Below are 13,021 nucleotides of genomic sequence, written 5' to 3'. Positions count from 1 at the left end.
TCTCGCACTCACTCTCGCACTCACTCTCGCACTCACTCTGCACTCAGTCACTCTCGCACTCACTCTGCACTCAGTCACTCTCGCACTCACTCTGCACTCAGTCACTCTCGCACTCACAGTCACTCTCGCACTCACACAGTCACTCTCGCACTCACACAGTCACTCTCGCACTCACACAGTCACTCTCGCACTCACTCAGTCACTCTCGCACTCACTCAGTCACTCTCGCACTCACTCAGTCACTCTCGCACTCACTCAGTCACTCTCGCACTCACTCAGTCACTCTCGCACTCACTCAGTCACTCTCGCACTCACTCAGTCACTCTCGCACTCTGCACTCAGTCACTCTCGCACTCTGCACTCAGTCACTCTCGCACTCTGCACTCACTGTCACTCTCGCACTCTGCACTCAGTCACTCTCGCACTCTGCACTCAGTCACTCTCGCACTCTGCACTCAGTCACTCTCGCACTCTGCACTCAGTCACTCTCGCACTCTGCACTCAGTCACTCTCGCACTCTGCACTCAGTCACTCTCGCACTCTGCACTCAGTCACTCTCGCACTCTGCACTCAGTCACTCTCGCACTCTGCACTCAGTCACTCTCGCACTCTGCACTCAGTCACTCTCGCACTCTGCACTCAGTCACTCTCGCACTCTGCACTCAGTCACTCTCGCACTCACTCAGTCACTCTCGCACTCACTCATTCACTCTCGCACTCACTCAGTCACTCTCGCACTCACTCTGGCACTCAGTCACTCTCGCACTCTCACTCTGCACTCAGTCATTCTTGCACTCACTCTGCAGTCACACTCACTCTGCAGTCACTCTTGCACTCACTCTTCACTCACAGTCACTCTTGCACTCACTCTTCACTCACAGTCACTCTTGCACTCACTCTGCACTCAGTCACTCTCGCACTCTGCACTCAGTCACTCTCGCACTCTGCACTCAGTCACTCTCGCACTCTGCACTCAGTCACTCTCGCACTCTGCACTCAGTCACTCTCGCACTTTGCACTCAGTCACTCTTGCACTTTGCACTCAGTCACTCTCGCACTTTGCACTCAGTCACTCTCGCACTTTGCACTCAGTCACTCTCGCACTCAGTCACTCTCGCACTCTCGCACTCAGTCACTCTCGCACTCTCGCACTCAGTCACTCTCGCACTCAGTCACTCTCGCACTCAGTCACTCTCGCACTCAGTCACTCTCGCACTCAGTCACTCTCGCACTCAGTCACTCTCGCACTCAGTCACTCTCGCACTCAGTCACTCAGTCACTCTCGCACTCTCGCACTCAGTCACTCTCGCACTCTGTCACTCTGTCACTCTGTCACTCTGTCACTCTGTCACTCTGTCACTCTGTCACTCTGTCACTCTGTCACTCTGTCACTCTGTCACTCTGTACTCAGTCACTCTGTCACTCTGTACTCAGTCACTCTCGCACTTTGCACTCAGTCACTCTCGCACTCTGCACTCAGTCACACTCGCACTCTGCACTCAGTCACTCTGCACTCAGTCACTCTCGCACTCACTCTGCACTCAGTCACTCTCGCACTCACTCTGCACTCAGTCACTCTCGCACTCACTCTGCACTCAGTCACTCTCGCACTCTGCACTCAGTCACTCTCGCACTCTGCACTCAGTCACTCTCGCACTCTGCACTCAGTCACTCTCGCACTCTGCACTCAGTCACTCTCGCACTCTGCACTCAGTCACTCTCGCACTCTCGCACTCAGTCACTCTCGCACTCACTCAGCAGTCACTCTGCACTCACTGTCACTCTGCACTCACTGTCACTCTGCACTCACTGTCACTCTGCACTGACTGTCACTCTGCACTGACTGTCACTCTGCACTCACTGTCACTCTGCACTCACTGTCACTCTGCACTCACTCTGCACTCACTGTCACTCTGCACTCACTCTGCACTCACTGTCACTCTGCACTCTCTGTCACTCTCGCACTCTGCACTCACTGTCACTCTCGCACTCTGCACTCACTGTCACTCTCGCACTCTGCACTCACTGTCACTCTGCACTCACTGTCACTCTGCACTCACTGTCACTCTGCACTCACTGTCACTCTGCACTCACTGTCACTCTGCACTCACTGTCACTCTGCACTCACTGTCACTCTGCACTCACTGTCACTCTGCACTCACTGTCACTCTGCACTCACTGTCACTCTGCACTCACTCTGCACTCACTGTCACTCTGCACTCTGATTTCACTGTCACTCTGCACTCTGCACTCACTGTCACTCTCGCACTCTGCACTCACTGTCACTCTGCACTCACTCTGCACTCACTCTGCACTCACTGTCACTCTGCACTCACTGTCACTCTGCACTCACTGTCACTCTGCACTCACTGTCACTCTGCACTCACTGTCACTCTGCACTCACTGTCACTCTGCACTCACTGTCACTCTGCACTCACTGTCACTCTGCACTCACTGTCACTCTGCACTCACTGTCACTCTGCACTCACTCTGCACTCACTGTCACTCTGCACTCTGCACTCACTGTCACTCTGCACTCTGCACTCACTGTCACTCTGCACTCACTGTCACTCTGCACTCTGCACTCACTGTCACTCTGCACTCTGCACTCACTGTCACTCTCGCACTCTGCACTCAGTCACTCTCGCACTCTGCACTCAGTCACTCTCGCACTCACTCTGCACTCACAGTCACTCTCGCACTCTGCACTCAGTCACTCTCGCACTCTGCACTCAGTCACTCTCGCACTCACTCTGCACTCACAGTCACTCTCGCACTCTGCACTCAGTCACTCTCGCACTCTGCACTCAGTCACTCTCGCACTCTGCACTCAGTCACTCTCGCACTCTGCACTCAGTCACTCTCGCACTCTGCACTCAGTCACTCTCGCACTCTCGCACTCAGTCACTCTCGCACTCACTCAGCAGTCACTCTGCACTCACTGTCACTCTGCACTCACTGTCACTCTGCACTCACTGTCACTCTGCACTGACTGTCACTCTGCACTCACTGTCACTCTGCACTCACTGTCACTCTGCACTCACTGTCACTCTGCACTCACTGTCACTCTGCACTCACTGTCACTCTGCACTCACTGTCACTCTGCACTCACTCTGCACTCACTGTCACTCTGCACTCACTCTGCACTCACTGTCACTCTGCACTCTGCACTCACTGTCACTCTGCACTCTGCACTCACTGTCACTCTCGCACTCTGCACTCACTGTCACTCTCGCACTCTGCACTCACTGTCACTCTCGCACTCTGCACTCACTGTCACTCTGCACTCACTGTCACTCTGCACTCACTGTCACTCTGCACTCACTGTCACTCTGCACTCACTGTCACTCTGCACTCACTGTCACTCTGCACTCACTGTCACTCTGCACTCACTGTCACTCTGCACTCACTGTCACTCTGCACTCACTCTGCACTCACTGTCACTCTGCACTCACTGTCACTCTGCACTCACTGTCACTCTGCACTCACTGTCACTCTCGCACTCTGCACTCACTGTCACTCTGCACTCACTCTGCACTCACTCTGCACTCACTGTCACTCTCGCACTCTGCACTCACTGTCACTCTGCACTCACTCTGCACTCACTCTGCACTCACTGTCACTCTGCACTCACTGTCACTCTGCACTCACTGTCACTCTGCACTCACTGTTACTCTGCACTCACTGTCACTCTCGCACTCTGCACTCACTGTCACTCTCGCACTCTGCACTCACTGTCACTCTCGCACTCTGCACTCACTGTCACTCTCGCACTCTGCACTCACTGTCACTCTCGCACTCTGCACTCACTGTCACTCTCGCACTCTGCACTCACTGTCACTCTCGCACTCTGCACTCACTGTCACACTTGCCCTCTGCACTCACTGTCACACTCGCCCTCTGCACTCACTGTCACACTCGCCCTCTGCACTCACTGTCACACTCGCCCTCTGCACTCACTGTCACACTCGCCCTCTGCACTCACTGTCACACTCGCCCTCTGCACTCACTGTCACACTCGCCCTCTGCACTCACTGTCACACTCGCCCTCTGCACTCACTGTCACACTCGCACTCTGCACTCACTGTCACACTCGCACTCTGCACTCACTGTCACTCTGCACTCTGCACTCACTGTCACTCCGCACTCTGCACTCACTGTCACTCTGCACTCACTGTCACTCTGCACTCTGCACTCACTGTCACTCTGCACTCTGCACTCACTGTCACTCTGCACTCTGCACTCACTGTCACTCTCGCACTCTGCACTCACTGTCACTCTCGCACTCTGCACTCACTGTCACTCTCGCACTCTGCACTCACTGTCACTCTCGCACTCTGCACTCACTGTCACTCTGTCACTCTGTCACTCTGTCACTCTGTCACTCTGTCACTCTGTACTCAGTCACTCTCGCACTTTGCACTCAGTCACTCTCGCACTCTGCACTCAGTCACACTCGCACTCAGTCACTCTGCACTCAGTCACTCTCGCACTCACTCTGCACTCAGTCACTCTCGCACTCACTCTGCACTCAGTCACTCTCGCACTCACTCTGCACTCAGTCACTCTCGCACTCACTCTGCACTCAGTCACTCTCGCACTCTGCACTCAGTCACTCTCGCACTCTGCACTCAGTCACTCTCGCACTCTGCACTCAGTCACTCTCGCACTCTGCACTCAGTCACTCTCGCACTCTGCACTCAGTCACTCTCGCACTCTGCACTCAGTCACTCTCGCACTCTCGCACTCAGTCACTCTCGCACTCACTCAGCAGTCACTCTGCACTCACTGTCACTCTGCACTCACTGTCACTCTGCACTCACTGTCACTCTGCACTCACTCTGCACTCACTGTCACTCTGCACTCACTGTCACTCTGCACTCACTGTCACTCTGCACTCACTGTCACTCTCGCACTCTGCACTCACTGTCACTCTGCACTCACTCTGCACTCACTCTGCACTCACTGTCACTCTCGCACTCTGCACTCACTGTCACTCTGCACTCACTCTGCACTCACTCTGCACTCACTGTCACTCTGCACTCACTGTCACTCTGCACTCACTGTCACTCTGCACTCACTGTTACTCTGCACTCACTGTCACTCTCGCACTCTGCACTCACTGTCACTCTCGCACTCTGCACTCACTGTCACTCTCGCACTCTGCACTCACTGTCACTCTCGCACTCTGCACTCACTGTCACTCTCGCACTCTGCACTCACTGTCACTCTCGCACTCTGCACTCACTGTCACTCTCGCACTCTGCACTCACTGTCACTCTCGCACTCTGCACTCACTGTCACACTTGCCCTCTGCACTCACTGTCACACTCGCCCTCTGCACTCACTGTCACACTCGCCCTCTGCACTCACTGTCACACTCGCCCTCTGCACTCACTGTCACACTCGCCCTCTGCACTCACTGTCACACTCGCCCTCTGCACTCACTGTCACACTCGCCCTCTGCACTCACTGTCACACTCGCCCTCTGCACTCACTGTCACACTCGCACTCTGCACTCACTGTCACTCTGCACTCTGCACTCACTGTCACTCCGCACTCTGCACTCACTGTCACTCTGCACTCACTGTCACTCTGCACTCTGCACTCACTGTCACTCTGCACTCTGCACTCACTGTCACTCTGCACTCTGCACTCACTGTCACTCTCGCACTCTGCACTCACTGTCACTCTCGCACTCTGCACTCACTGTCACTCTCGCACTCTGCACTCACTGTCACTCTCGCACTCTGCACTCACTGTCACTCTGTCACTCTGTCACTCTGTCACTCTGTCACTCTGTCACTCTGTCACTCTGTCACTCTGTACTCAGTCACTCTCGCACTTTGCACTCAGTCACTCTCGCACTCTGCACTCAGTCACACTCGCACTCAGTCACTCTGCACTCAGTCACTCTCGCACTCACTCTGCACTCAGTCACTCTCGCACTCACTCTGCACTCAGTCACTCTCGCACTCACTCTGCACTCAGTCACTCTCGCACTCACTCTGCACTCAGTCACTCTCGCACTCTGCACTCAGTCACTCTCGCACTCTGCACTCAGTCACTCTCGCACTCTGCACTCAGTCACTCTCGCACTCTGCACTCAGTCACTCTCGCACTCTGCACTCAGTCACTCTCGCACTCTGCACTCAGTCACTCTCGCACTCTCGCACTCAGTCACTCTCGCACTCACTCAGCAGTCACTCTGCACTCACTGTCACTCTGCACTCACTGTCACTCTGCACTCACTGTCACTCTGCACTGACTGTCACTCTGCACTGACTGTCACTCTGCACTGACTGTCACTCTGCACTGACTGTCACTCTGCACTCACTGTCACTCTGCACTCACTGTCACTCTGCACTCACTGTCACTCTGCACTCACTGTCACTCTGCACTCACTGTCACTCTGCACTCACTGTCACTCTGCACTCACTCTGCACTCACTGTCACTCTGCACTCACTCTGCACTCACTGTCACTCTGCACTCTCTGTCACTCTCGCACTCTGCACTCACTGTCACTCTCGCACTCTGCACTCACTGTCACTCTCGCACTCTGCACTCACTGTCACTCTGCACTCACTGTCACTCTGCACTCACTGTCACTCTGCACTCACTGTCACTCTGCACTCACTGTCACTCTGCACTCACTGTCACTCTGCACTCACTGTCACTCTGCACTCACTGTCACTCTGCACTCACTGTCACTCTGCACTCACTGTCACTCTGCACTCACTCTGCACTCACTGTCACTCTGCACTCTGCACTCACTGTCACTCTCGCACTCTGCACTCACTCTGCACTCACTCTGCACTCACTCTGCACTCACTCTGCACTCACTCTGCACTCACTGTCACTCTGCACTCACTGTCACTCTGCACTCACTGTCACTCTGCACTCACTGTCACTCTGCACTCACTGTCACTCTGCACTCACTGTCACTCTGCACTCACTGTCACTCTGCACTCACTGTCACTCTGCACTCACTGTCACTCTGCACTCACTGTCACTCTGCACTCACTGTCACTCTGCACTCACTGTCACTCTGCACTCACTCTGCACTCACTGTCACTCTGCACTCTGCACTCACTGTCACTCTGCACTCTGCACTCACTGTCACTCTGCACTCACTGTCACTCTGCACTCTGCACTCACTGTCACTCTGCACTCTGCACTCACTGTCACTCTGCACTCTGCACTCACTGTCACTCTCGCACTCTGCACTCAGTCACTCTCGCACTCACTCTGCACTCAGTCACTCTCGCACTCACTCTGCACTCACAGTCACTCTCGCACTCTGCACTCAGTCACTCTCGCACTCTGCACTCAGTCACTCTCGCACTCTGCACTCAGTCACTCTCGCACTCTGCACTCAGTCACTCTCGCACTCTGCACTCAGTCACTCTCGCACTCTCGCACTCAGTCACTCTCGCACTCACTCAGCCGTCACTCTGCACTCACTGTCACTCTGCACTCACTGTCACTCTGCACTCACTGTCACTCTGCACTCACTGTCACTCTGCACTGACTGTCACTCTGCACTCACTGTCACTCTGCACTCACTGTCACTCTGCACTCACTGTCACTCTGCACTCACTGTCACTCTGCACTCACTGTCACTCTGCACTCACTGTCACTCTGCACTCACTGTCACTCTGCACTCACTGTCACTCTGCACTCACTGTCACTCTGCACTCACTGTCACTCTGCACTCACTGTCACTCTGCACTCACTGTCACTCTGCACTCACTCTGCACTCACTGTCACTCTGCACTCTGCACTCACTGTCACTCTGCACTCTGCACTCACTGTCACTCTGCACTCACTGTCACTCTGCACTCTGCACTCACTGTCACTCTGCACTCTGCACTCACTGTCACTCTCGCACTCTGCACTCAGTCACTCTTGCACTCTGCACTCAGTCACTCTCGCACTCACTCTGCACTCACTGTCACTCTCGCACTCTGCACTCAGTCACTCTCGCACTCTGCACTCAGTCACTCTCGCACTCACTCTGCACTCACAGTCACTCTCGCACTCTGCACTCAGTCACTCTCGCACTCTGCACTCAGTCACTCTCGCACTCACTCTGCACTCACAGTCACTCTCGCACTCTGCACTCAGTCACTCTCGCACTCTGCACTCAGTAACTCTCGCACTCTGCACTCAGTCACTCTCGCACTCTGCACTCAGTCACTCTCGCACTCTCGCACTCAGTCACTCTCGCACTCACTCAGCCGTCACTCTGCACTCACTGTCACTCTGCACTCACTGTCACTCTGCACTCACTGTCACTCTGCACTCACTGTCACTCTGCACTGACTGTCACTCTGCACTGACTGTCACTCTGCACTCACTGTCACTCTGCACTCACTGTCACTCTGCACTCACTGTCACTCTGCACTCACTCTGCACTCACTGTCACTCTGCACTCACTCTGCACTCACTGTCACTCTGCACTCTGCACTCACTGTCACTCTCGCACTCTGCACTCACTGTCACTCTCGCACTCTGCACTCACTGTCACTCTGCACTCACTGTCACTCTGCACTCACTGTCACTCTGCACTCACTGTCACTCTGCACTCACTGTCACTCTGCACTCACTGTCACTCTGCACTCACTGTCACTCTGCACTCACTGTCACTCTGCACTCACTGTCACTCTGCACTCACTGTCACTCTGCACTCACTCTGCACTCACTGTCACTCTGCACTCTGCACTCACTGTCACTCTGCACTCACTGTCACTCTGCACTCACTGTCACTCTGCACTCACTGTCACTCTGCACTCACTGTCACTCTGCACTCACTGTCACTCTGCACTCACTGTCACTCTGCACTCACTGTCACTCTGCACTCACTCTGCACTCACTGTCACTCTGCACTCTGCACTCACTGTCACTCCGCACTCTGCACTCACTGTCACTCTGCACTCACTGTCACTCTGCACTCTGCACTCACTGTCACTCTGCACTCTGCACTCACTGTCACTCTGCACTCACTGTCACTCTGCACTCTGCACTCACTGTCACTCTGCACTCTGCACTCACTGTCACTCTCGCTCTCTGCACTCACTGTCACTCTCACACTCTGCACTCACTGTCACTCTCGCACTCTGCACTCACTGTCACTCTCGCACTCTGCACTCACTGTCACTCTCGCACTCTGCACTCACTGTCACTCTCGCACTCTGCACTCACTGTCACTCTCGCACTCTGCACTCACTGTCACACTCGCCCTCTGCACTCACTGTCACACTCGCCCTCTGCACTCACTGTCACACTCGCCCTCTGCACTCACTGTCACACTCGCCCTCTGCACTCACTGTCACACTCGCCCTCTGCACTCACTGTCACACTCGCCCTCTGCACTCACTGTCACACTCGCCCTCTGCACTCACTGTCACACTCGCCCTCTGCACTCACTGTCACACTCGCACTCTGCACTCACTGTCACACTCGCACTCTGCACTCACTGTCACACTCGCACTCTGCACTCACTGTCACACTCGCACTCTGCACTCACTGTCACACTCGCACTCTGCACTCACTGTCACACTCGCACTCTGCACTCACTGTCACACTCGCACTCTGCACTCACTGTCACACTCGCACTCTGCACTCACTGTCACTCTCGCACTCTGCACTCACTGTCACTCTCGCACTCTGCACTCACTGTCACTCTCGCACTCTGCACTCACTGTCACTCTCGCACTCTGCACTCACTGTCACTCTCGCACTCTGCACTCACTGTCACTCTCGCACTCTGCACTCAGTCACTCTCGCACTCTGCACTCAGTCACTCTCGCACTCTGCACTCAGTCACTCTCGCACTCTGCACTCAGTCACTCTCGCACTCTGCACTCAGTCACTCTCGCACTCTGCACTCTCACACTCACTCTGCACTCAGTCACTCTTGCACTCACTCTGCACTCACAGTCACTCTCGCACTCACTCAGTCACTCTCGCACTCAGTCACTCTCGCAGTCACTCTCGCACTCACTCAGTCACTCTCGCACTCACTCAGTCACTCTCGCACTCACTCAGTCACTCTCGCACTCACTCAGTCACTCTCGCAGTCACTCTCGCACTCACTCAGTCACTCTCGCACTCAGTCACTCTCGCACTCACTCAGTCACTCTCGCACTCACTCAGTCACTCTCGCACTCACTCAGTCACTCTCGCACTCACTCAGTCACTCTCGCACTCACTCAGTCACTCTCGCACTCACTCAGTCACTCTCGCACTCACTCAGTCACTCTCGCACTCACTCAGTCACTCTCGCACTCACTCAGTCACTCTCGCACTCACTCAGTCACTCTCGCACTCACTCAGTCACTCTCGCATTCAGTCACTCTGGCACTCACAGTCACTCTCGCACTCACAGTCACTCTCGCACTCACAGTCACTCTCGCACTCACAGTCACTCTCGCACTCACAGTCACTCTCGCACTCACAGTCACTCTCGCACTCACAGTCACTCTAGCACTCACTGTCACTCTAGCACTCACTGTCACTCTTGCACTCACTTTGCACTCAGTCACTCTCGCACTCACTCTGCACTCAGTCATTCTCGCACTCACTCTGCACTCAGTCATTCTCGCACTCACTCTGCACTCAGTCATTCTTGCACTCACTCTGCACTCAGTCATTCTTGCACTCACTCTGCACTCAGTCATTCTTGCACTCACTCTGCACTCAGTCATTCTTGCACTCACTCTGCACTCAGTCATTCTTGCACTCACTCTGCACTCAGTCATTCTTGCACTCACTCTGCACTCAGTCACTCTCGCACTCACTCTGCACTCAGTCACTCTCGCACTCACTCTGCACTCAGTCACTCTCGCACTCACTCAGCAGTCACTCTGGCACTCACTGTCACTCTGGACTCACTGTCACTCTGGACTCACTGTCACTCTGGACTCACTGTCACTCTGGACTCACTGTCACTCTGCACTCACTGTCACTCTGCACTCACTGTCACTCTGCACTCACTGTCACTCTGCACTCACTGTCACTCTGCACTCACTGTCACTCTGCACTCACTGTCACTCTGCACTCACTGTCACTCTGCACTCACTGTCACTCTGCACTCACTGTCACTCTGCACTCACTATCACTCTGCACTCACTGTCACTCTGCACTCACTGTCACTCTGCACTCACTGTCACTCTGCACTCTGATTTCACTGTCACTCTGCACTCTGCACTCACTGTCACTCTCGCACTCTGCACTCACTGTCACTCTCGCACTCTGCACTCACTGTCACTCTGCACTCACTCTGCACTCACTCTGCACTCACTGTCACTCTGCACTCACTATCACTCTGCACTCACTGTCACTCTGCACTCACTGTCACTCTGCACTCACTCTGCACTCACTGTCACTCTGCACTCTGATTTCACTGTCACTCTGCACTCTGCACTCACTGTCACTCTCGCACTCTGCACTCACTGTCACTCTCGCACTCTGCACTCACTGTCACTCTGCACTCACTCTGCACTCACTCTGCACTCACTGTCACTCTGCACTCACTGTCACTCTGCACTCACTGTCACTCTGCACTCACTGTCACTCTGCACTCACTGTCACTCTGCACTCACTCTGCACTCACTGTCACTCTGCACTCTGCACTCACTGTCACTCTGCACTCTCTGTCACTCTGCACTCTGCACTCACTGTCACTCTGCACTCTGCACTCACTGTCACTCTGCACTCACTGTCACTCTGCACTCTGCACTCACTGTCACTCTGCACTCTGCACTCACTGTCACTCTGCACTCTGCACTCACTGTCACTCTGCACTCTGCACTCACTGTCACTCTGCACTCTGCACTCACTGTCACTCTGCACTCTGCACTCACTGTCACTCTGCACTCTGCACTCACTGTCACTCTGCACTCTGCACTCACTGTCACTCTCGCACTCTGCACTCACTGTCACTCTCGCACTCTGCACTCACTGTCACTCTCGCACTCTGCACTCACTGTCACTCTCGCACTCTGCACTCACTGTCACTCTCGCACTCTGCACTCACTGTCACACTCGCCCTCTGCACTCACTGTCACACTCGCCCTCTGCACTCACTGTCACACTCGCCCTCTGCACTCACTGTCACACTCGCCCTCTGCACTCACTGTCACACTCGCCCTCTGCACTCACTGTCACACTCGCCCTCTGCACTCACTGTCACACTCGCCCTCTGCACTCACTGTCACACTCGCCCTCTGCACTCACTGTCACACTCGCCCTCTGCACTCACTGTCACACTCGCCCTCTGCACTCACTGTCACACTCGCACTCTGCACTCACTGTCACACTCGCACTCTGCACTCACTGTCACACTCGCACTCTGCACTCACTGTCACACTCGCACTCTGCACTCACTGTCACACTCGCACTCTGCACTCACTGTCACACTCGCACTCTGCACTCACTGTCACACTCGCACTCTGCACTCACTGTCACACTCGCACTCTGCACTCACTGTCACTGTTGGACAGGCCGCATGGTCGGGCTGCCCCCCCTCCCCGCAGTAGGACCTGGACCCTGGCTCTCCCTGCATCTCCAGCCAGAGTCCCTAAACGACCACCCGAAGTACCCTGCAATCCCTCCACTACAAGACACCAGCCCCGGACCCAGCTGGCCCGGGTCACCATCCACACCACGACATCGAACCGGCCGCCATCTTGGGGCACTGCAGCACGAGGCCGCGTGGCCTCAACCCGACCCTAACCCTGGGCCCGGCCGGCCCCGACATCGGGGCACCAACCTCCCCCCAGGAGGCAGAGTGACCACTTGGCAAATCAATGGGAGAAGGAATCGTCAACGGCTCCCCTCCGCCAGGTGTCGATCACCCCCGGCCGCCCTGGGCGCTGGCTCCACCCCCCTGCTGGGTGTCTGGACTCCCTCATCCCGGACCTCCCGGCCCCCAGGCGCGAGGGTCCGGACATCAAAGGGGACCAGACCTATAACTGGGGCAGTGCCAGACCAGGAAGGCAGTTGTATCCTGGAGTC

This window comes from Lissotriton helveticus, chromosome 5_1 (assembly GCF_964261635.1).
Source record: "Lissotriton helveticus chromosome 5_1, aLisHel1.1, whole genome shotgun sequence".
NCBI classification, from domain to species: domain Eukaryota; kingdom Metazoa; phylum Chordata; class Amphibia; order Caudata; family Salamandridae; genus Lissotriton; species Lissotriton helveticus.
This window is presented reverse-complemented; position numbering follows the sequence as displayed.